Raw genomic sequence first — 27,157 nt, forward strand, 5'->3', positions numbered from 1 at the left:
CCAAAAATCACTTTAAGGTTGTTAAATGAAGTGTTATACCACTTTCTTTTTCTAAAAAAACTGTTTTAAAGTGGCCGCAGCATAAATCAAAGAGACCAACACTGGACTCATCACTCTGCTGCTCATGTACCGAAACACAGAGAGAAAGCCTGCTGCCAGAAGAAAATAGTGCTGGGGTGACAACAGAACAACAAATAAAATACTATGAACTAAGATTCCAAACCACCTACGCTAGTCCAAACAGAACTAAATAAAATACAATGTGTACTCCTCCTTCCTGCCTAACCAAAAACAGAAGAAGGTGGCATGATCCCAAAATAAATGGTACTTAGCCCCACTGTTTCCAGGCAGTCACAGTGATTACAATTATCGGGTAATTACAGAGCACAAGTATACGATATCTGACATCTAGGAAATTATACAAGCTGACCAAACACTAAAACAGTATATATCTTTAATATACAAAAATATAAAGCTCCAAATCATAGCGTATTAAGTTAATGGTGAAGCATGAAGTCATGAAGAGAGAGAGAGAGAGAGAGAGAGAGAGAGACTCAAAATACATCTACATACCTAACAAGAATGAAACTAGGTGATGAATTAATGTTAACAGCAGTGCTGATTTCCTATTCCTAATGATTATTTTAATGTTTTTTGACAATAAGTCTAGCTGATCCCTCTATCATTGCAGAATTTTGATGTCATTTGTATTAATTAGACACATACTAACAAGTCTTACTCTATAAATCTTACAACTGATGCCCTCAACACAGCACTGATTGTAAAATTAGCATAGTTCAGGGTCAGTTAATGGTTAGGCTGCACTCATTCTCACTGTCAGTGAGGTATCTCAAATAACCACGATGCCTAAACTAACATTTTCTTCCCCATGAAATGGTCCCATCCATTAAGAGACATTGGGCCTCATTTCTCAAGCTGGATACAAACGGATTTGTTCCTAAGTCGTTCGTATAAGCATGTACACAAGAAATTTGGTATTCATGAAAATCCCCCAAAAAACATTCTAGACTAATATGGACTTCGACTTGATTGACTTCAAACCATATAATTTGCATGGATTACTACACTTTTATATAAATTGATTATACTGTCAAGTTTTAATTGCGTATTTTTATTACGTTTATAGTATTTAGCAGACACCCTTATCCACAGCGACTCATAGAACTATGTTGGAGTCTCTATCAAAACAACATCTACGTGCTAGTTCACTAAGTCAGGGACTAAGAGTACCATCCAGAACATTTTGTGAAACCCAGTCATTTTCTATTATTGGTATTAATTAAAGAATATAAAAAATTAAAGAAAGCGAGCCAACACAAACCCATAAATTAAGAAAATAATACTAATCATTCAGTTATGAACAAAAGAAATGCTGCTGTATAAATGGAGGCTGGCCGGTTTGTCTGCGCATAGCCATAATGCCTCAGCTGACCAAAAATTAAGGTCATGCTTATGAGGGAAAAGTTTAAATACCAGATTTTTTTTTTTTGAAGGATAAAAGCTGGCTTATAAATCAGTTCCATTTGCCATGGCATCTTCTTTTAACGCCGTGCAACACTTCCAGCATATCAGTTGATACACTTTGAATAATTTAAAAATAGCAGTTTCCCTGTGTGACATGCTTGTTTTCAGGACAGCCCCGGTAGTGACAAAGAACTACACTACCCTTCGTACTCAGGACTCCATCAGTAGATTTTAACCAACCGGACTTCTTGCAAAAACTGTGATGAATTTACTGGTTGCACAATTGCACTATTTGTCCATATAGTACACAATAATAGAAGGGATTTATTTATAATTGCACTATCCGTTGCACCTAGATGAGGATGGGTTCCCTTTTGAGCCTGGTTCCTCTCAAGGTTTCTTCCTCATATTGTCTCAGGGAGTTTTTCCTTGCCACCATCGCCTCTAGCTTGCTCATTAGGGATAAATTCACATATTTACAATATATTTTTTGTGAATCCATTTATTTCTGTAAAGCTGCTTTGTGACAATGTCCATTGTTAAAAGCTCTATACAAATAAAATTGAATTGAATTGAATTGAACTACCCATCAACCCCAGCACATCACATAGCCCTGTAACATGTCTTGAACACTTGCACCTGTTTCATATAATTAGCACGCCTATTTAAGTTCTGTGTTTCATCTGTTTCTTTGTCAAGCTTTTGTCGTGTGTTCACCAAGTTGTTCCAGTGCTTGTTTTTGTTTGTTCCACAGATCAGACTTGTCTCTGCTTTCTTTATTTTGTTTGTGTTTTCTTTCAAAAAAAACCTGCCTGGACTTGCATCTGCCTCCAAACCCCTTATCTGACACTTCGTCTCTTGATCACTTAGGTACAGTGTAGATCCTTTTTCTCCTCCTTTTTCTTGTCACCTAACTTAATTCATGCCTAATTTACCTTTTCTATAAATTTTCTCTATATTTGGACCTTTTCAGGTGTTGGTATACTCTTAAATATTTTTATTGACATATATTGCAAGTGAGTCAGAGTTTTCTTTCACTGTTCGTTTTGTGCTCCCAGCCCTTTGTGTTCTTGACCTTTTTTGGAGTTTTGTGGGCATCACAAAATGTAAATGAGCTGTCGGGAACGCACTTTGCACTTTACGGGTGATTGAAAATCAGACTTTCCAAAAACTTTTGTAAATCCAATGGAACATTTTAGTTTGGTTTGCCTTACGCAAACATTTAACAACTGAAAGACTGATAAATCACCCAGATGAAGATGGGTTCCCTTTTGAGTCTGGTTCCTCTCAAAGTTTCTTCCTCATGTCATCTTAGGGAGTTTTTCCTTGTCACTGCCACCTCTGGCTTGCCCATTAGAGATAAAAGTAAAAATTTGTAAGTTCAAAGCTTATATCCTGAATTTATATACTTCTGTAAAGCTGCTTTGACTGCCCATTGGTAAAAGTGCTACACAAATAAAATTGAATTTAATTAAATGTGGCCCATCAAGTGTTTTTAATAATTATCTGGAAAAATTGTAAGAGATTTTAACCCTGAACACTAAAAACACAACAATAAAAAAAGAAACAAAAAGGCACTTTTTGTTTCTGTGTATTAACATACTGTCTGTATCAGCACTGACTGGCAACGCCTTTACTTGTGTCTGGCAATGCCTTTACTTGTTTGGCACCTTTAGACTGGGGCTGATCTGCAATAGCTCAGAGATTTGTTTTCCAAGTAGACAACAAAGCACTTCTGTAAGTCGCTCTGGATAAGAAAAAGAACGTCTGCCAAATGCCACAAAATCTAAACGTAAATGTAAGTCTCTGTCAAAGGACTGATGAACAGCCTGCAGCTCCTTCTAAAGCTCAGAGGATCGGCCTGCAGGTCAGTGAAAGTGGTTAAAACCCCAGGAGTGACAATGGAGAGGGATCGAACCCAAATCCCTGTGGAATTTCTTGGTTTTTCCTGTCAAAAATGGTTTTGCATGAATGGTGTGTAAGTATGTCAAGGCGTAATCCTCCTGCAGCTGCTCCTCACTTTCCAATGGGGTTTTACGTATATGGACAGCCTGCATTCCTTACTTTACATTGAAACCAAAGTTGATATTAATGGTTGCGTTTTGCTGACTGCAGGACCAGCCCCTGGCTCCAGAGCTCAGCTCATGTGTGGTGAAATGGCTGGCTGGAAGCTGCTTTACAGCTCTGTGCCCAAAAGATAGTAGCTGATTCCAACCCAGCCTGTGCGCTGAGCATAGGAACAGGCCAAGTGTGGATTTGACTGAGTAGATAATGGCAGTGCAAGGGGAGAAGAGAGCTTTTGCTGGACAGAAATCAGAATTTACTGCCCTATATCAATGCAAAAATGATTAGAGAGCATGCATATGAGAGAGAGAGAGAGAGGCAAGAGAGCAGACATAGGAGTCTATACTGGTAAAGTAAGCACTTTCAAACCAGAAAAACCATTATTCTTCCAACCTCACATTCCTTTGTGTTATATGATGTAATTCAGTAATGTTGTACCAGTGAAGGATGCTAAATTGTTTGGAAAAACTTTAGAGGTGAAAAATGTTAATTTATCAAGAGAATAAAAGAGGCTAATAACCTAGCTGCCAATACAAACTAACAAAACAATAGAAAGCTTTTTGCTTTCAGATACTGGCCGATATCATGATCTCAAAATATGCTTTTGCCTAGTTCACTACACCATCTTATCGCTATTCATAGCACTCTAATAGCTTACTAATCATTATTCACAGTGCAAAATTTCTTTATGTACACACTATGCATTGATTATTATTGATTCTGCATCATTATTCACTATATAGTATGTTATTACTCGTAATATATGTACAGTGTATGTTTAGACTGTTTTCTTCTGTGTGCACCGTCACATCCACAAATAGCTTCTTCTCTTAGATCATTTAATAAATTCTTCATACCACCACACTCAACTCATTTGAGCAACTTTTATTTTTCATTAGAAATTCAAAGTAGTGGAGGGCATTGCTAATGATTCAGCTGAAGGGAAGATGGGAAAACAGTGGCTGGAACGGAGGAGTCCTGCGGAGAGCCAGACCCCTCTGGCTAATGCAGATCAGTGTTCTCATTAAAAATATGAGAATAAAGTTTGCCTTGTCTGGAACAAATCTGTCAGACTTACTGCAAAACTTAGCTTTCTATGACTTTTTTTTTATCCCATTTAAACCGCCTGGCAAGTAAAGTTGCCACAGTTAATGTCCCTTATTTATCTTTTCGAAAATCTAGTAAATTGTTATGAGTTTAGTACAAGTCACAAATTTTCTGCAAAATAAAATTTTACATATATTTACTATACATTTTTGAACATCTTAATATTTATTCAATTGTAAATATGTATATAAAAAACTAAACAAAAATACTTATGTTTTCTCTTTTTTTGGATTTTCATTGAGAGAATATTCAGAGTTGAATTATGCATACTTAATGAGGAGTTAATTCAGAGACACCAAACCAGAAGTATTCAAACCTAAGACATAAGTAGTCTTGGTCTTAGACTTAATATGACATGATAAAATTTATGTTTGCATGTTGTAAATACACTCAAAACACTTTAGAATGTCATATGAAGCGAATATTGAACACATGAATATTGCACAACTAATTAATTAAAACAAAGGGGCAATTCTAATTAAATAAGTGGTTAAGTGATGAAGTAATTAAATATCACCACTTTAAAGTCAACAACTTTTTTTGCACAGAGGACACACAGAGGAGACAGTATCTTAATCAGAGACTAGGAACAACAAACACATTGTTACAGCAAAAGCTTTGACATTATTTTATTAATTTGACAAATCAAAATAGCAAATTTAATGTGTGATAAAATAGCCTACATTCCATGCACACATTATGATTTCATAACCAATTAGTATCTTGTGACTTCATTGTAACTGTCAGTGCCTGATGTAAAAAATGCAAAATAATAGGATGTGCTGGATCAAGTGCTATTTTAGTAGCTTCTGAATAATGAAGGTGGAAGCCATATTGTTAAACTATGCCAAATTTGCTGTGATTAATGTGAAAATTACTACTAGGACTGTTCATCCAGTAACATATTGGCAATATATTAGACTTGTATAAGATGTTTATTTCAGCGCTTGAAACCTTCTCATTCATATATCATCATATTAGTCTTTATTACTTTTCATTTTTAAATTGCTTTTATGTTACCTGGTATTACATTTCACAGCAGAGAAAAAATAGAGATGAGTGCCTAGCTTATCTCTGAATAAGAGTAACTTTCCCTGCATAAATAATGACATAACTTTTGGACTTAAGTCAGCAAATTTGAATACGGCCCTGAGATATTCAAACAACAACAAAAGCAGATGCACTTCGGGGCCACTGATAACACTTTAATTTATTTCTTATCATTTATTTCCAAATGGTTTTTAGAGCTTTTAGAATTCTTTAAATATTTTCAGTAAGTTTTATAATGGTCATTAAAAAAAACTTCTTTTTTGTGTTCTTTTGACATGACATGACTAATTTCCCAATTGTATATAATTTTCCTTTTATAAACTTACAGTTAGCACTTAATACTGTCCTTGTACTGTATGTGCAATGTCTCCTACTATGTATGCAGTCCAAAAAGTGACAGTGTTTACAATGTTTACGCTTTGTTATAATTTTTACTTGTTTAGAGTGCATTAATAATTTTGCAAGGTCTTTTGTCTGTCATTTTTGTGTCTGGGTAGGAGTGTGTAACTGTAGCACAAGAGTTTCATTTTATATAGATGCTTAAGCACTCTTTATGCATATGACAATAAAATTGAAACTTAAAATTTAATATATATAAAATGGTGATAACTAAACAGCCACCTCACAGCTCCTCGGTTTGATCCTCAGCTCGTCTGTGTGCTCCTGTGTCCACATGTGTTTCCTTTGGGTTCTCCGTCCCATCCAATGTGTTTTTCTGCCTCACAGCCAGTGTTCCCTGGACAGGCTCTGGATCCACTGTGACCCTGACCATGATAAAGCATTCAATGAATACAAACGAATGAATAAATGAATGATAATTATGCACCCTGACTGACACATTTGTCAGCGGTTGTCACTAAATCACTGGCAACTCAGTTTGACTCTTCATCAAACTGAGGCTCAAATACATGTGTAGGGCTGACTCTCACTGATTTTGCCTCTCACCACTGTAAAATTTTGAATGTTCAAATCCATTTTTCATTAAAAAGCACTAACATTTGACAAATATAAACAGTGAACCTCTTTAGATTCACTGGTATGTAATAGCAATAATAGTACTAGTACTTCTGCTGATACTACTACTACTACTAATAATAATAGTAACAATAATAATAATAAATCATAATAATAAATCAACCAAATGTTTATGCAATCACAGGGAAAATTGTGTGCAAATTTGTAAATGAATGCTGGGAAAACTGATTTTAGATTTGACTTTAGCTTGGTTCACTATCTTGTGTTGGCCAGTGTGGAAAACTGGGGGTAGTTATATGGGAGGAAATTTTTTTTCTTTTGAAAATCAATGGTGAATCTGCTGGCATCAAGACACTGGTGTAATCCTGTTATTATTTATGCTAATAATATTCATGCCAATAACAAGTTATACAGACAGGCAAGATGTTTACTAAAATTAAAATAAATTAAAATTTATTCATACTATACAGTCAACATCTTGGCTGTCTATATAATTTGTTATTGGTCCTACAGTCTTCCAATGAGGAGGCTTATTTGGAGACCAGTTCAACTGATTCCTTTATATTTCTAATCTACTGGAATGCAGCAGGTAGGAGGAAGTTGTTCCTCTATCAGTCCTAATTCCTCTGTGAGGTAGTCAGTTAATCAGGCTGCTAGCTCCTGCAGAAGTGGGAATGGCAGCTGCTAATGATCCATAAGCAGAGTGGAACAAATGGAGCACAGTGTAAAACATAATTTGGGCTCCTAAATCATCAGTGCTCTGTGTGACAGGCCCGCCGACTGTTAGCCAACACTCAAAAAGCACGAGTGTACTGCCAGGGCCGAAAGCATTCAACGCATCTGGCCAAGCCCAACACTGGCATGATGCCAGCCCCGTTTGGAGCACCGGCATGCAGCGGCACCCAGAGCAGCCTGGGTATGCAGGAGTTGGGACCTGAGGGCACACGTAGTAAAGATACAGGTACGTCACAAGCATGATCTGGGAATTCACGGCTATTCACAGACAATTGAACACGTGAATATTTAAGTGGGTTTAGTGGGACAGGTTTAGTGGCCTCATGACTTTTTGAAGGAAATCTAATGGAATCTCCCTCAGTCATAATAAGTGAGGATTATACAGCTCACATAACAAACAGATTACCCAGTATCATGGGCATTCAAGTATGAAGAGTGGTGTACAGGTCATGGCATCCAGACGGTACATATCACACAGTTTGTTTACAAAATTATGAGACATTAATGGATTGGAATTCTGAGATATCAAATGAAGCGGTATTGGTCACACTGTTTGAAATCGTAGTTAGGCATTCAGATCCAGCATAGCTCATGGCTGCTATGTTAAATGAGTGAGACTGTCATCACCAGGCTAATCTTAGTATGACATAAAGCACTACCCAAACCCTTCCCAAGTGTGTGTACACTTGTTAGTGTTTGTGTTTATGCATTGCTATCCCACATATATTCAGGTCAGTTCAGATTCTTGGCCAAACATATTCAAAGTCCAGATCTTGAAGGAAAACTACTGTTTATACTGTATATGTGTTCATATTGAAATATGTGTTTAGTGATTCTGGTGCAGAGTTTTTGTTTGACGCTGTATTGTTGTTATTCTTGTGAGAAATTAGCGTTGTGTGCTGCCCTGACATCACAGGGGGGACATTGCTAGTGCAGTTACAGTGCTGTTTAATTGGAGAGATTTTCAACGATCTCACATCAGGGATAACAGGCAGGTTTTGCTGTTAGCTCCTAAAAACAAATAAGCTCCATATTTTCCAGTGACATTCACTGTTGTATTAATGAGAAATCAATCTCCAGGATGGACTCAAAATCCCAGAATGCAATGCAGTTACACAATGTAGTTGCACAAAGCAATCTATGAGATGATAAGCACAATTGGTGTTGACGGTGTTATTAGCATGAAAGTTGAAGCTTTGAAACCTGATCTGTTGGAGCAGAGTGTACAGATGAGGAGGTGAGAGAGCTGGATAGACTAAAGAACTAAAGCACTGCTGCATCACTGTCTTTAGCTGAAGATGAATTTTCACTGGCACCACTGTCAGCAGGCAGTAGAACAAATGTAGGAAATCATTAACCAATAACAATAACTTGTCAGTGAAAGAAGTTTAAAATAAAAAAGTGCATTCAGAATGTAATCATAAAATAAATATTTGGCAAAATTCAAAATCACATATTCATTATAAATATTAATATGCAAGTCACTCAGGGTCTTTTCAGCTTTCACAGGCCATAAAACGATCTCTCTCTCACATACATGTTGCTTTATTCATGCCCCTTTCTCCATGCTTCACCACAAACTCCAGTGTTTAAATGTATAGCAGAATATTCGCTGCTCGTTGGTTGTGAGTTGGCACATTTTAGGATAGATATACAGGGAGGCTTTTCAGTATGACCTGAGCAGGCTCCATCATGACAGAGCAAGGTCGTAGGACTGGGAGCAAGATGAATGGCGACAGCATCAGCCAGTTTTTTTTTTTTTTTTTAAGGATAATTCATCAAGCTGCTGATTTATTAAGAAGGGCAGTTCATATAGAATGTAGTGTTGGGGAATGAATAAATGCCATGCACACATCTCCTAACTCAGCAAATCTTTCAGACTCTTATTCATTAAGGGCTGCGTCCTGATGAATGATCCAGGGAGCCTATGTCTGGCAGAAACTTGAAACTGAAACATGAAAACAGACTTGGCAAAAGCACCACAAATCCCACATCAGGCCTTTGAAAACCATAATTGTCAGTTACATTTTTCAGCCTTGTTTATTTCACAGTCTGGGGTTACAATTAAGGGAATTTGCCTTGCAATTAGTGTGTTAAAAATAATAAAACAGTTTACTTAAAATACATGCACTTTGTGCAATGATTTAAACTAGCAAATTGAAATTACAATGTTTGGTCATGTTGGAGGAGATCTGTTAAAGCATTTGAGTGATGGAACTGCATTTTCATGGATCAGGAGTAAATTGGAAAAACAACCCAAACCTATTGGATCAAAGTTATATTCCATCAATCCAAAATCAGAATGTGTTCCCTTTAGATTTGCAATGGAATGACCCATTGTAGGGTCAACCATTCTCTCATATGTAACTGTGAAGAAGAACAAGATGATGATGCCTCTGAATATAGCCCAAGTAAACTGTAAAAATACAGTCTACTTGGGCTATATTCACAGGCAGGGAGAGGTAAGTATCGATTCATGTCCAGATTGGATGTTTGCATAGAATGAGATGCTTCATCTGGCTGATTTCTTAAGGCATCATACATCTGTCCTTTTCTGTCCTTCATATCTCATAATCCTGTGTGGAGAATATTTGCTTTATTTTCCCTAATGGTACTTAATTCCATCTCACCTAACAAATTTTAGGATCAGTGAATGTTACATCAACCTGTCTTTTTGGATTTATGATAATGGATTTACCTTTGATGATATTTGCCTGGGTTTTCAGAATGTTGAAGATTCATGATACACAGTTACGCCTAAATAAAGCAGATGTACTGATTCTGGCTTGTCTTACACAAAAGAAGATGATGATGAAGAAAACCACTTTTTCCAACTGTTTTTACAGTTTTACAACATTGTCCCTATTTTAGAAGCTGTCCTTGTTCTTGTTTATTCACTTGCAAGGAAATTGTGTACATATGCTGTTGTTGCCTTTCAGATGGACCCAGGCATCGATTGCCTCAGATGAGTCTCAGATGCTGAGGCCAATTAGTATCTGATAGGCTTAAAATAGTTCCCGTGATAAAAATAAATGACTTACTTAGATGAGTTGAGATGCCACAGCACGATCTTAAACTTGTGCTATAAGCCCCTGACTGTCTGGACAAAGCAAACGGGCTGTTCATCTGCGTGGCGCTTTAATTGTCCTCGTCTGGATTGTAACTCGGCAGAATCTGTTCCTTCTTTTTCCCTTGAACGTAACACATGTGCTTGGGGAAGGCGAGAGCGGACCACAAAGAATGGCTCGTCGTCCCACGCAACCCGGCCTGTCGTGCAGAGAAGCTCACGGAAAGCTCACTCACATCAGAAATCTGCAGCTCAAAATTGCTGAAGGAAAATAGATGTGATTTATTGAACCCAGAGCAATGTCATTAAGCGTGGACTCAAAGCAACTGGTCCACATGTTGAACATTTTGTACGTTGCACTTGACTGCACTGTGTGCAGTCATGTGTATATTAGCCTCTGTGTTGTATTGTATTTTGCAACGTATGCAACAAATGTAACTGCAATATTTCATCCCACTGTATACAGTACATATCTATGGATGGGATGACAACAAAAATTGACTTGAGCCTTGTGACAAGCACAGCAGGTCCTCATTTTGAACGCAGCTCAGGGCAGCATACCAGCACTTTGAGCCTCCCGCTGAGCGCACTGCGGCTCTGAATGCGTTTACTAAACCCGCAGCACATGGAATGACAACTAAGATGTGCAGCGGGCTGACTGTGCTGCTTTTTCTCTCGCCGCCATTCCCCAAGCTCGCTTTCTCGTCGTTCTTCTTCCAGCCCTGAATTGCTGTAATAAGGCTTGATTTCCCACATGCATGCGGTTAGGGAATGTGGACTCCAAATTCCAGCATATATTTAACCACCTCTAAAAATAGTAGACCAACTGTAAAATGAAGAAATGAAGATAAATGTACTGAAATGAGCATGCTGGACACCCCCTACCTCAGGTATTTAACACATTTCAGGATGGCATAACTTGCCAGTTTTAATGCCTTAGCAATGTCATAATTTATGCTCCTGAGTGTAGTCAAGGGCCTCACATCTCTGCTTACTGTGGAATGGGCCTCTGTGTGTGTGTGTGTAAGTGACTGGTGTGGAGCAGGGTCATTTAGTTTGCCATGTACCTATCTGATCATCGACGTCAGCAGGTGAATTATGAAATCGAATCTTGAAGCCAAGTTTATAGTTACAGTGTCATTTAACACAATGTGTCTTTTGTTAGAAAGGCAACAAGTAAGTGAGTGTTCAGTCCTGATTTGGGGCTCACTAATAACTATGTTCTTGCCACTGCACTGCTCTGCAATCACAGAGCAATTACAGAAGTAGACACTTCTGTCAATGCCATAATGGTAACATATTGAGATTGGCATCAGATGTGCAGCTTTTGGAGAGTAGAGATGGAGCGCAGAAGGAAAAATGTGAAAGCTGTAATATCTGACCACCTGTCTTATTTTATAAGTGCTTCCCTATTGCCAATAGCAGAGAGAATAATATTGACATAGGTAATAGAATCTCAACGCGTGCCTTGGTGTGGATAGTTATAGTAACTTTCTAACATTTTTTACGCCATCCTCGAAATGAAAACTCTTGCAATAGGAGAATTAGTGCGGTGGGAATTATAATCATGGGTGGACAAATCACTAGCCTGAGCACCTGGGACGAGTAGATTTTATGCCTAGGTTATTCTTTTTTTTATTCATAGTTGCTCAGTGGACAAGTAGGTTCAAGAATCAAAGAAACAACAGGTGATCTTTTCAGAATGAGGAACATGCAGGTATGTGAAAACACTGATGAAACCAAGCAAAATAAAGTTCAGTGTAAAGCTGTTATATAACACTCCTGCAAACAGAACACACATTCACCTTGCAGTTAAATTTGTCAAGAGAAAATAAAAGCTGCTCTACTAATATTTTTTACTTGTGATAAGATATAAGGAGATAACACTGTAGCTCATAGCCAAAATGTTGGCCAATGCCTTGGTGGCTTCTTGTTAAGGTTGCAAACAGGGTGTGCTACTTCGAAATCTTTTTCAGGAGTGGATGATATGGCTATACCATCAACTCCTATCCAGGAATTCATATACTCCGTTTGCCCCATGGACTAGCTAATAAATGTGTATTTACTTGACATTATGTGATATACTGTATGTATATATCCAGCCATTCTCTGTACCTCTTATCCTACACAGGGTCGAGGGGGAGCCTGGAGCCTATCCAAGGGGACTCAGGGCACAAGGCAGGGCACACCCTGGACAGGGGTGCCAGCCCATCTCAGGGCACAATTGCACACTCACTCACACACCCATTCACACACTATGGACAATTTGGAATCAGCCTACAACGCATCTTTGGACTGGGGGAGAAAACCGGAGTGCCCAGGGGAAACCCCTGAAGCACGGGGAGAATGTGCAAACTCCACGCACATAAGCCGGAGGCAGGAACCCCTCAAGCCAGGAGGTGCGAGGCAACAGTGCTAACCACTAAGCCACCGTGCCATCCTTGTATGTATATATAATAATGATAACACAGGGGTTCTGGTTGTTGGCCTCAAAAGTGTTTCTAGCTCTTGGTAGAAACTTTGGCATTATTTTTGATTCTCATTAAACTTTTCAATGCATATCAAGAAACTTGTTCAATCTTGTTTTTTCCAGTTAAGAAATACTGCTAAAATTAGATATGCTTTGTCCTTTCAGGACACAGAGAGGATTATTCATACAATTGTAATCGTAATGCCTTCTTTACTTGCCTTGGTCAAGGAGCTTTGGGTCGGCTTCAGTTAGATCAAAATGTAGCTGCTCATCTTCTTACAAAGACTAGACATAAGGATTGCATTAGCCCAGTGCTTGCCTCTCTCCACTGGCTACCAGTGAAATTTAGAATTGATTTTAAATTACTGTTGCTTACCTATCAGGCTTTACATAGTGAAGCTCCTGAATATATTTGTGAATTGTTAGCTCCGTATGCAAGGGGCAGGTCTTTGAGGTCTTCTTGTCAAGGGCTTTTGGCCGTTCCAAGAACAAGATTGAAGCGAAGGGGGGGCTGTGCTTTTGCTTCACATGCCTTTGGAACAGTCTTCTCTTTGATATTAGACTCTCTGATTCTACGACATAAAACCATGTTTATGTTTTAGCTTTTATCAATCACAATCACAGTGTGTTTTGCTGTGTACATTTCTTAGTGTTTTATTGTTACTGTCTGCTGCTGTGTCTTGTTATTTTATGGCGTTTTTGTTTTCTTTTATTTTTGTTTGTAATATTTTATTGTGAAGCACTTTGTAGCCTTCAGCTTAGAAAAGTGCTGTATAAATAAATTACTTACTTTTTTGCTTACTGTTAAAGGTATAGTCAATCATTTTGCCAGAAGTTAGCTGAAGCTAGCTGTCTTGAAACTCAATTCAACCTCATGGTTCAGTTTTTCCCCAAAACCTACGTATCATATATGGAATGCTTTCCAAATTGACATCATGATTCACAGGAAAGTAGAGACGCCTTCTTGTCCTGGATGTTGGATCTTAATGGTCCACATCATTTGTGTTATCTTACAGAGCCTGGGGCACCACAGAGACTGAAGTTTCATCCTTGACTATATATTTTATTCACAGCTATATAAGAACTTCAGCAAATGGTACAAAAAACTTTCTTGTTCTGACATAGAAACGACCATAGGCATTTTACACTGTTTCATGCATTTATTCATCTTGTTGGTCTGCCAGGGGCTACCGCTCAACAAACAAATACAATGTTCTCAATGCCTTTTCATAATGACCTTGATTTCTTTTTTTGGTTAAAAAAAAAAAAAAAAAAAAAAAAAAAAAAAAAGATGATGATATTTTTTAGGAATGTCTTTAAATGCCAGCACACTGAGACCGGCACTGTCATACTGCAATGATGAATCATTTTATTTTTCAGAGCTGGCTCAAATTCTGTTTTTGGGTGCAGGGAAAAACCTCATCAATCATTCGATATGGATTGTTATTCACATGCCAAATGGCTCACATGATATCACCCAGAACAGTTGTATGACAAACAGCATAACAGTTACAAATATCTGGACCTCAAAGAAACTACCGTATATGTGTATCAGTGCTGATCTAGTGTAAAACAGTGGCAAAAGATGGTGGTGGTAGCTCAACAGTTAAAGCTTTGGGCTCTGATCGTGAAGTTGTGAGTACTTTTCTTTTTTTTTGTGCCTTTTTTTTGTCTTTTTTGTTTACATAGGAAAAGGAAACAACACAGTTGCCATTCTTTAAAAAGATTTTTACCTAATATTCTCCAGGTTCCCCTCACTAGCTAGATCCTGTATATTGCATGACAGCTACCAACCAGGTAGGATCTGAGACATGTTTCATCTGAGATACATGCAGCTTTATCACCACAACCGCTACTCATGCAATATCACAGGGCAGCTGAAGATGCTTGAAGTAACTGGTAAATGCTCCCTACTATATACATGCAGTAAGCTTACACATGACCACAACTGGTTATTGTCACACTAATCGACAGGGGAGAAAGAGGAATACCATCCTTCCCACCCAAAGATCAGGACCAATTATGATCAAGAGAAATTATAATGGATGAACATATGCACAGGTGCATAATTTAAAAAAAATGTACAAGGAAACCCTGAGGTTAAATACTAACACAGCTATACTTCAATACTAAAATATTAACCCATGTATATGTGATTTATCAGAAACTTTACATATGACGCACATGTGGTTCACTTAGTCAGTGATCAAACCCATAGTTCCAGGCACACAACTCTTGCATCCAACTCAGCTTCCTGCAGCTTCCACAACCAACTCTGCCCCACTATACCTGTGATCATGCCTATGGGTTACAAGGGTGGCCTAACTTATGATATTAAAAGAGTCTCATTCATATGGAACTGCAAAGTGACAAAAATGAAGTCTACTATCTACAATTATTTACAATTGATTACTTCAGTCATTTAGAAGATATAACATAGCCATAGCATGTATGTCTCTGACCCAACACAGCTGAAGTTTTCTTAAAAGCTTAAAAGGTTTTCAAAATGCTTAGATATAACACTGCATGCTCTTTACAGCTGATGTTAGTTACATTTATAACATAAGGAGAGCAAATTGCACAAACAGCTACTGAACCAACAGTCAGAAGTAAGAGATTATTAGCTGCAGCAGTTCATAGGAAATCTTGTTGATTATACAAGTTAGGCCTTGTGTTTCTTTCTTTCTTTCAGGATCTATTTCATTCAAATGTAATAAATGTAATGACTATATTATGGGGAAAAAAGGATCAATTATGCTTTTTTTGTGTCTGGCTATGGCATCACCTTGATTCTAATCGTTCTGTAACTCAAACATTTCAGACTTTTCCAACATTTTGCACTTTCACAATCTTTTTATTTACATTCTGTTTGACCTGAATAGACTTAAAAAAGACACAAAACAATGACAAACTGGACAGATACTTATAAATTTAGATTATACACAGCATCAAGAGGGCAGGAGGTGTGTATGGAAACTTCACCAATACTTACAATACTTCAGAAGCTAGTAATCTTCCGTTGCAATCTGTGTTCAAAATGACTGAAGCCCGAATCTGTGCTGACAATCACATCTGTCAGTCATTTTCGGTCAGTTTAAAATGTTTAGGAAAGCAGGAAGTCTTATCGTTTCACAGGTTTCCATGTGACCCTGTAATTCCAATTCCATTTTCCAATAGCGCATTAAAGTATCTTTTTCACTGTGCCGTGAAAGAAGAGGTGACCTCATGGCTGATAAACATCAGTACACAATGCACTACCCATCAGCTACAGTACATAGCCATGAGAGCAGATGCTGGGCTTTACTACTGCTAGCCTCCCTTCTTCTCACCCAAAGCACGCACATGCACTCAAAGACATGTAAACACGCACACATGTGAAACTGGGAACAAATTGTAGCTAGCATTCCTACAATCCCCCACACTTGACAACAAGGCCATACTGGTCTTCTTCTTTTCTCTCTTAACAGAATCAGAGACTCAATATTTCAGAGTATACTGAAAAAATGATTCAAAGGTTCAGTAAATATGACAAAAGCAAATCTGTGATTTTTACACAAAAAAGAAAATTATTAGAATTGCTTAATTGCTTTAAGTAATTGCTTTCCTAAATTAATTCATATAAATATGCGGCTAAAACCCAAAGTGTATATTTTACTTACTTTACTGGTTAAATTTAATATTATTTTCCAAGTGCTCACCAAACTAGAAAAAAAAAGAATTTCATTTACTTGAACTGATTGCATACTAAAGTGGGGGCATGGTTTTTAACTCAGTTTGAATATGCATTTAATATGCATTTAAACTGATTTAATTTTGCATTATGAATGGGTTGTTTTCAATATTTCTTAGGCTTTAAGGCCTAAGGCTATTGTATTATGAAATGTTTTGAAAGATCAAGTGTATCAATTAAGATTTCTTGGTTCACCCTCTTTGTGTTTCTCAGTCAGGTGTATGGTTTTTGTGTTGCATGAGCACATCAGTTAAGTAGCCATTTTGGGTTGTATTAGTCAGTCTTTATTAAGGCTGATCTAAGTGCATTTACCCATTGGAGTGATATGTGTGGTTGGAGCCATTTAAGGTGTTAGTGGCTATTAAGTAGTAATAATAATGTTTAGATGATGTGTACTTTGAGCTCTCTTGCAAAAAGTAGAAAAGTAAAGTTTTATTAAAACATAAGAACAAAATTTTGATCTACTTGTTTTAGTCGTACAATTTAACTAAAAAATTGAGTAAAATATACTTATAAAAGAAAACTGCTAGAATAATCTTTGGTGCCATGTAAACCATACCAAGACATTATGTGTGGAAATTGTTACCATGCTTTTCTTGAGTAAATCTCACTCCAATATTTTTTTCAGCGTAAAAACCATGGGAAAAGGGAAATCAAATAACATGCTTTTAGGATGCTTGGGTTTTAAAACCAGAACATTAGTAGAAACCATAAGAGCTGGCGCAGTGAGAGTGAGTTAGGTAACTCCAGAGTCCCTCACACATACACACATGCAGTGATGTAACGCCAGACATTTCTGATGAAGTATTCACTTGTTGCAGACTGAGAGGTCTATTTATACTTTATTCCTCTGCTCCAGAAAGCATTCCATGTTTTGTTGGTGGCTTTTTATAGCTCACTTGTACCAGCTTGTACCACTTTATGCTAATGGTTTTGGAAATGCTTCTTGCATGTCGGCCATGTGACAAAATAACAGACCTCCTGTTTCAAAATAGTGACTAAAATAAACACAAGAGGAATAAATGTGAAGTCAATAAGTTAATGAATAAAGAAAAAATGACCAAATAAATGATTTAATGAGCAGCCCGATCTTGCTTTCACCACTTTTGTAAGACTGATAGATTTCTCTGCCATTCTTTAAGTCATCTGGCTGGAGGAAGAAAGGCCTGTAGTGGGATATAAATTAAAAAAAAAAAAAAAACTACACAGAGTTGCTAAATTTAACATGACCATGAATGAGTAGACATAATCCAGAAATGTATTTAGCACAGGCTCTTTTGGAATATTTGAAGGACTTCATTGGTGTGCTGACTTGTGGTCCATATGAAACTGATATGTGATTGTTGAAACATTTCTCAATGTGATTGGCCATACCATGGCCTTGCATAATACACCTTTTTCTGTCTTTCTTTATTTGGCCTTCTCTCAGATCATCTACAGTTTCAACCCTGCTTACACAACATTTAATGAAGAATCAATTTGAAATCAGATTTCCAGAGTTTATGTAACACCTTCACATATACTGGACATCTGCTAAACAGCATGGCAGCTCTGGTATAATAATTGGATCAGTGTTACATTAATTTATCTATGAATTTATGGTTTAAATATTTGGGGAAAATAATATGACTGCAGATAAGTCATAATCAACTTGGATCTTTTGTCTAGAGATATATCAGTGTGGGTTTGGAAGTATTAAGAAGACACTTTGATCCAACCCGAGCTCTTGGGGTTACAAAAGACTTGGTGGTAAGGTCACTGAAATCATTTTGCCCCCTGGTGGCTGCTGTCAAATAATTCACAAATAATTCTTTTTGTTTTACTCTTTCAACTTACTCTTTAAGTTTGTTTCCAGGCTTTTCTCCTCCTCATAAAAAAGGCACTGATGTCTAATTTATAATAAGTCCAGACAATTTCATACTGCATTCTGTTCCTAGTGACAGTGAAGTTAAACCAAGTTGATGCATTGTCTCCATGTTAAATAGTGTTGAGCAAGTGTACAAGTGCAAATGTCTTATTTTGCTGGAACTGTCTTACACTTAAAAATAAAAACCTATTGTTTGCACTTTCTGGGGGGACAAAAAAAAAAAAAAAAAAGACAGCCCACAGCCACCCTAAAGTACATCTGCACTCAAAAATGTGAATTTTAAATTCCTAACTCCTCTTGGATGAAACTCAATGATACAGATTGGTATTTGGCTCACAGGGCTATGTTTACATTTTTTCCACCTAAACCAGAGACTTTCTCAGTACTTCTGTATATAAAAAACTGATTTGAGGAGCATTATGTATGATCTCTATCTGATGAAATCTTCCCACAGCTTTGGAGCTATCATGGTCTGAATTATTATAAGATTATTATAAGAGAATAACATGCTGTGTAATAAACTGCATGCTAATAGCCAGCTAGTTAACTTAGCTAATACTAATGTTACAGTTCAAATTAGGCTCCAAAATTGAAGTCTACTTATGACTGACCAGCTAATTAAGTAACAGTAAATTAGCAAGCTAGCTATAGCTATGTGCCAATGTTACCTACAGTAAAATAAATCATTAAAATGAGTCAATTACTGAAGTGAATGCTCAGCTAAATCAACTATTCCCTGATATTGGTGGACATTTCCCAGTGTAGCCCTTCATCTAGTTGTTATTGCAGAGCTCATAGTTAATAGTAAAGTGTAACCAGCAAAGGGGGAAAATTTTTGGATTTAAAAGAAATGATATACATCACTGCTTCACAGAGAGAGAGAGCAGTATGATGGAAACTCTCTGCCTCTTTTTTGTGAGTTGTATATATCACAGTTATTCAACTCTAGCCTTAGGAATCCCATGCAAAATTCATGCTTTCCTTGTGAAGACACACCTCATCCAGATCATGAAGGACATGATAATTAGTCAATGAGCTGGAATGTGTGTGTTTACCTGTGCCTGTCTTTTTGACAAGACATTAATAATAAAGGAACCTTGGAAGGTTCCTTGGCAATTTCACAGTCATTGTGTATAGCGCATTGTGCACATATTTTTCCCAGCTTAGATAAAACATAACTAGGCTTAGTTCTTTCAATGTTCAAATCATTGGCAGATTCCATTGTGTTAACTAGCCTACTGAGGAAGGTATCATTATAATAATACAGTGTGCAAGGCATACTGTGGTATACCATATAAACAGTTATCAGCACATACCCATTTCCAGCACTATATATAATTATTTTCTTATGTCTTTAAAGACCTGTGAGATCTAGGCTGTAAGAAGCACATCTGGGCTCCATGGTGGGTTAACCGTGGAGACGTGCGGGCTGAGGGGCTGATTTGATGGCCATGTCGTGGCCTTGGCTTCTGCTTCTTCAGTCGCTGAGGCTGATCTGGATCATGCTCAGAGCGTCACGCCAGAACCACTCACCGCGGTCATGTCCAGTCCCACGCATTTCCCATGCTTCCTCACACCAGGCAGTGAGGTTTACCACAGCTTCATGTCCCTCCCTCCCTCTCTGGGCTGCAGGGGCTGCTGCTCACACTCCACTATAGCCCAATGCCTTTTGCCTGTTTTTTAATTTTTTTTTTTTTTGTCTTTGGATGTAATCCATTATGGTTTAGATTCACTCTTTGCAGAATGTGCCCTTGATTATTCACATTGTCTATGACCTGTCTTGAAAAGTCATGATCATTCATACTAAGGACATTTTTGCACTTGGTCATAATACTTGAGTCAGCATTCAGGACTGATTTTGTGCTCATTTGGAGCGGGGCTCATAATCGCAGGTTTGCTTTCACATAAAGAAGAATTCCTTCTGAACCATGGGTTAATTGCACAGATTTATACATCACTTCTGTGCATACAGGTTTGCAATATATGGTAGGCACTAGGTTCATGCATGTCCTGTTTTTTTTTTTTTTTTTGGCTGAAGAACAGTATTTTTTGGAAGTAGAGCATGTCATTCTGCAAGAGTACCTGCAAATGTATAAGAAGATTTTTGGCCATGCGGCTGGCACAAAACGTGTGTTTTTCACGATGCTCTTTGTGTAAGCATTGATATCAAAGGTGAGCAAAGGTGAGCTAATTACAGTACTCTGATCCACCTGATACAGCCCGTACCAGGGTTTGGGTGAAGCAAGCCCCAGACCACCGCCAGTTCTGTGAAGCTTTCACACTTCACCAAAAGTACTGAACACCCAGAGCTATCGGCCCTGAGTCTAGAAAAAAAATGGAAATGTGAAAATGACCTAAGAAGCCAGGGATTGATTAGTGCTTGCTCTTTGCCCAAAAACACCTTCTGTGTGTGCGTCTGTGTGTGTGTGTCCATTACCTCTGATCTCCATAATTGAAGCATCTTAGAGTTATGGGGAGGTCATCAATCAATTGTAAAATTGCACAGAGAAATCGTTCAGTTTATTACTAATAAGCATTATTGGCTATTATATTGCTACACAGGCCTATTTCTCTACACATAACATGAACATGAAAGGAACCTGGGACTGAGCTTCTTCTGGGACTGAGTTTTATGTTCCCTTCAGCGAGTAGGATTGAGGCAGTTCAGAAAAGTCACTCTCTGAACCAGAACCAGTCGGATGAGGCACCCACCTCTAAAGTGATTGTCCAGAAGAGAGGCTTATCATGAAGAAATAAATTGTGTTTAGGGGAGACTGTCTGGTAGTGAATGTCTGTGATTTGATACTTCCTGCCCGGACTATAAAGATACCAGGAAACATCCTCATGTCTGTCAAACCATTCCACCATTACATTTGAAGACACACTTTCACCTATTTGCACCTGCCCACACCCACTGAATGCTTCATGTTTTAAAAATAAATGAACATTCCATGGGTTTAAGAGGTTTGTTTCAGGCAGTCCCCAAAAGCACTTTTTTAAGAAGAATACCTTCTCACTTCTGATGAGACTAGAAGTTAAAGTTCTTGCTCAAGGGCCCAGTTAGGACAGGGTAGTGGCACTAATATTCCTCTAGCCCCTGGCCTCTGACAGTTTTGGAACCTGAACACTGAATTTCTGGTCTTGGATGCTTGGCCTTTACCATCTGAGCTACCATGGCTCCAAAATGTGTCATATGTGTGTTGATGGAAAGATTTTTATATTAGGATCATCATAGTCTTGATCAGTCATCTGGCATGACTGATCATAAACAAGAACAAGATGAATCTGAAACATGATACTGCATTAAAATGTGGTCAGTGACTTGGATGGATTTGGATGACGAAATTTATATAGGAGCTGGAGTGGATGATTACTGTACTGTACATTTCTCAAGTGAATGGTTGGGTCTATAAATCAGTTTTATGCATCATGCTTACGGGAAAGTACTTAAACCATTTGTTTGTGACGCAGGTAGTGAATGAACAGCTGGTCAGTCAGAGGCTAGAGCAGGAGTGCTGGTATTTCCCTCTTGTTGCTCTTCACTGTGGAGTTTTGTTTAACGGGAAGGTGAGGATAGATGTTCAGGCTCGGGGCTGCCATATTCCAGTCTCTGGCAGCAATTTTTCACATAGCTGAACCTGAGCTGAGCTTGCTGAGAGCACATCAGCCCATGTGTAGGCGTACGTGTCCAGTGGCCACTCACAGAAATGAGGCATGTATGTGCAAAAAACGCAAGCTGGCTTGCAGCTCAGGCCGGAGGAATGCATTGCCTATCTGTCAACAGAAGACTTTTTACTCTCTGGCAGTGTTCAGGAATTTCATAACCTGCAGACTGGGTGGATTTTAGAACGCATTCCTAATGCCATAGTCACCCCACTCCCACTTTGGCAGCACCTGTCCTTGAATATGAAGGGTCACTGGAAGACTAGTTAACCTTGCACCCCAAACTAACTTAAAGTGTGCAAAAAACATGCAGTACATACCCTCACAGCCCTATTTACCACTTTTGTTCTGTTTTCTTAACTAAAAGATAAAATAAAAGCTTATTATGTCTGGTTTTGATGGAAACTGTCAGGTAAGATGCTGGACTAACCAACGCTTTTGAGTATGTTTTATAAAATAAACTAAATACAAAAAGGACCTGAATTCTGGAAAAAAAAAAACTAAAATTTATGGGGAAAAAATCAGGTTTTGAACAAAATTTAGTTTTTCTGCCAATAATATACTTTGATATCTCTACTTTAAGAAAACGTGAATACATTTTACAAATAAAAATTAGAAATGATTTTAATTAGGCTAATTTCTAAGCATTGGTTATCTTCCTGCAAAAATCATGTTGGATAAGGAGCCAGTTTAAAAAATACAGAGGCAGAGGCAGATGCAGTCAGTCTGATTAAAGCTCACTAAAACCTTGCTAGCTAAGTGTGTTTTTCACAGGATTTGATAAAGTTTTTGGAGTTACATGCCATAGCCAAATGGACATCGGTGTAATCAATCAAGTTTCTAATCAGATGTCGGTTGTGAAAATGTCCGCAATGCTCTTGTGCCATCATATCATCATCAAAAAGAAAAGAGAGCTTAGACACTCTGTATAGATAACAGTGGAGAAAGTTTTAAATTTTTAATTTACATTTAATTAAAAATACATTTAATTAACAGAACAGAACTAAGTCAGTCAATGAGTGATTATTTTTAAAACCTAATACTCATTACAGTAATCTATCTTTTACTGTGTACACTATTTTTTTTTATCAAGGCAGTTTGTATTGTGACAGCTAGCTATTAGCATTCTGATAGTTTGTATAATGACAGTTATTATCATGGTAGCTAACATCTGAGAGATTAGGACTAAAGCAATAAAGCTAATGTTTTCCCATATTCCTTAGGGAAAGAGGCACTGACCTACCGTTAGCAAATAAAATCAGTGTGTGACTGCTCCTTCACTAGACTAATGAATTACTAATGCATTTGGGCACTTTTACCACCTCTGGAATTACTCTCAACATTTAAAACAATGAAATAAAACTTTCTCAGTTACACATGAAATCTTGCTGTAACACTTCAAAGGAATATTGTTGTAGGAAAACACAGTACACCTTGGCATTTTTGTTATATCTGCATTTCTGTGAATATATTTACTTTACATTCACAGACAACCATTTATTTTACACCGAAGAGAGAATGAGTACTAGTATGGTGGCCAAGTGGCTTCACATTGCTTGGCATAGATTGACGTCATCAGATTTCTTGGTCACTACTACCTATGTCTATGTTATAAACCCAGACATCACATTTTGCTCCCCATGTCCCCTTCTCCCATACTTCTCTATGGTCTTCGCCAAGAGCAAATGAATGCTGTTCTCTGTGTGGGGCCTGTGAATGCACTCGATGCCTGATGGGCACCACCTGAGTGATGATTCTGTGTCTGCCAGAGTGTCTACAGCATGGCTGACCTGCTGGGAACACAGTCATCCTCTGTGCTGCCCCTTCCGTCGCACTCCTAATTAGAAAGGTCCGAGCGCACAGCACAAGCACTGCTCTCATGCTGTCAGGCCACATTAGGGTGAAGGGCACTATCCAGGGACACTAGCTCCCCTGTGGCTCCATCCTCGTTGTGGCCCAACACACACCAGTGACCCCAAAGCACACAGCTCACACAAGAGTCACTCTCAGCCTGGATGGCTATTATTAGCCAAATGTGTTTAGCACTGCCTAAAGTGTGGCAATACCAGGTACTTGTGGCGCATCCAATCATTGCTTACACTCAGCTTGCGACTGTAAGTAGTTCTTGTTGCTGCACTACAAGCTACATAGCAAAAGTAGCTTTATATATATATATATATATATATATATATATATATATATATATATATGTATATATATATATATATATATATATATACAATATGTATATAATATACAATATGTATATAGTATATACAAAAGTAGCTTTATATATATATATATATACACACACACACACACACACTACAAAAAGTATGCAAAAGTCTTAGACACTATTTTTTTCAGAACAAACTTTGTTATAGATTTTTATTTTATGACTTTTACATTATCGAGTCAGTGCAAAAACATTTTAGATTTCCATACATTAGTTTTCCAGCACAAAATTAAATGTTACAGAAAAAATGTTTGTATGACAGTAAAGAAAGCAGCATATTACGTAAGACATTATGTTCAGACAAAAAACATAATGAAGGCTGCTGGGTTTTGTTGCAAAAATAAGAAGCAAGTGTGACAGTCAAAGTCTCCAGAAGAACTGTGGCTGCTTCTGCAAGATGCTCAGTAAAACTTACAGCTAATTTCCTTATAAAACTGCACACACTCTACCTGAGACTACTAATTTATTTTTAAACCAAAGGGTCCTCACACCAAATATTGACTTTGTTTCATTTATCACTGTATACTGCTCTTTGTAATATTTTTTTAAAATGTAGAAACATTTAATTTCATTATTTTTGAAGGCGTCTTTCTACAGGATTTCTTTGCATGTGCCTAAGACTTCTGCACAATACTGTATATATAATTTTATTTATTTATTTTTGAATCTGGGCTGATTCTGGGAGATGATTATGGAACTGCTTAATATTGGGAATGAACTAGAAAAATGTGAAGGAATACAAAGCACATTTCTCTAGTTCAGAAAAAAATAGCAAACCAAATATGTAGAGATAAATGCTAGACATTAGGAGCATAAGAACTACTCCTTAACACCCTTGGATGGTATGGTGGCGCATATCAACCACACCCTCAAGTCAATGCTCCACAAGTTTGTCACAGACACAGGCTCAGACTTGTACCAGTGGGTGCCATAGCTACTCAAACAGAGAAGTTCCGCAAGCCTCTTGTGGATGAGCTTCTCTATGGAAGCAAGTGTGAGGACCACTGGACATCCTAAAAGAGGTGTATGACTGCATCAACCCCAGAGAGCAGCTGACTTTAGCAATCTCTACTTACCTGACCCAGAGAAGAAGAAGAAGAAGAAGTTTTCAACATAGACGTGGTTCAGAACAGCTATAGGAGCAAATGGACAAGGAAAAGGAGGAAACATTGGAGCAATATTTCATGGCAGTTTGATGTGGCCCTTTGACTCAAAAAGCCCATCAGACAGGTCCTGCTAGAACTTGGAGTCATTGAGCCTTCAAGAAGAGACTGGTGAAACTAAGTCATCCTTGTTTCTAAAAAGAATGGCAATGGCCTTTCATAACACAGTGTCCACATTTGTCTCCTAGCCGATGCCAAGGGTCAATGAGTGAATCAAATTGCTAGGCAGAGATAGGTATCTCAGAACACCGCACTGCACTGGTACTGGCAGGTGCCTCTAAGAGAATCAGATCAGCAGCATACTGTGTTTCAGGCACTCTTTTAAGAACATATTTAAAGACTGTTTGAAAGTAAAAAGAGATAGTACTTATCTGTCCGGGGATAATGTAAAGTGCACAGCTGAAGTGCTTCCTCTTAAGGGGTTGGAGCAGGTTCACTCGCAACACTCAAGGGGGAGTCTGGCCTCGGTCATGAGCAAGAGAAATATAGAGACTGCGTAATAGAAAAATATGAAATGTATTGAGATAAATATATTAGAAGTATGTTACTGTAGTACACTTTTTGTACACTTTATGTTTTTGTACTACATTTTTAATTTCTGAACTTTTTTAATCATTCTAGCACCTCCCCTTGACATCTGTTATGTATGTATGTATGTATGTATGTATCTATGTATCTATCTATCTATCTATCTATCTATCTATCTATCTATCACACACACACACACACACACACACACACTGATCAGCCATAAGGTGGAGTGAATAACATTGATTATCCCATTGCAATGGCACCTGTCAAGGGGTGGTACATATTAGGCAGAAAGTGAACAGTCAGTTCACAAAGTCGATGTGTTGGAAGCAGGAAAATGTGCAAGCATAAGGATGTACGCTACTTTGACAAGGGCCAATTTGTGACGGCTAGACCACTGGGTCAGAGCATCTCCAAAACTGCAGGTCTTGTTGAGGTTTGTTCCTGGTATACAGTGGTTAGTGCCTACTAAAGAAGTCCAAGGGAGGACAACCCGTGAACCGGTGACAGGGACATGGGTGCCCAAGGCTCTTTGATGCATGCAGGGAGTGAAGTCTAGCCCATCTGGTTCGATCCCACAGAAGAGAAGGATGGCCAGGTGTGTGTGCGTCACTTACCTGGGGAATGGCACCAGGAATGGCACTATGGGAAGACGGCAAGCTGGCAGAGGGAGTGTGATGCTCTGGGCAATGTTCTGCTGGGAAACCTTGGGTCCTGGCATTCATGTGGATGTTACTTTGACACGTACAACCTACCTAAACATTGTTGCAGACCAAGTATACCCCTTCATGGCAACAGTATTCCCTAATGGCAGTGGCCTCTTTCAGCAGGATAATGGACTCTGTCACACTGCAAAAGTTGTTCAGGAATGGTTTGCAGAACATGTCAAAGAGTTCAAGGTGTTGACTTGGCCTCCAAATTCCCCAGATCTCAAACTAGTCGAGCATCTGTGGGATGTGGTGGACAAAAAGGTCCGATCCATGGAGGCTCCACCTTGCAACTTACAGGACTTAA

At 38.1% G+C, this 27,157-nt stretch overlaps 1 long non-coding RNA gene across 1 annotated transcript in view; it reads right to left on the reverse strand.

Moving 5' to 3' along the window:
* Positions 1-4,888: 4,888 nt before the first annotated feature.
* The window catches only part of LOC128318859 (uncharacterized), a 44,985-nt gene continuing 22,716 nt past the window's right edge, over positions 4,889-27,157 (reverse strand). The window contains exon 3 of the long non-coding RNA XR_008302299.1: positions 4,889-6,470. This is a non-coding gene — a long non-coding RNA (uncharacterized LOC128318859). The remainder of the gene's footprint in view (positions 6,471-27,157) is intronic.

The sequence above is a fragment of the Pangasianodon hypophthalmus genome, chromosome 9 (assembly GCF_027358585.1).
Source record: "Pangasianodon hypophthalmus isolate fPanHyp1 chromosome 9, fPanHyp1.pri, whole genome shotgun sequence".
Classification (NCBI taxonomy): domain Eukaryota; kingdom Metazoa; phylum Chordata; class Actinopteri; order Siluriformes; family Pangasiidae; genus Pangasianodon; species Pangasianodon hypophthalmus.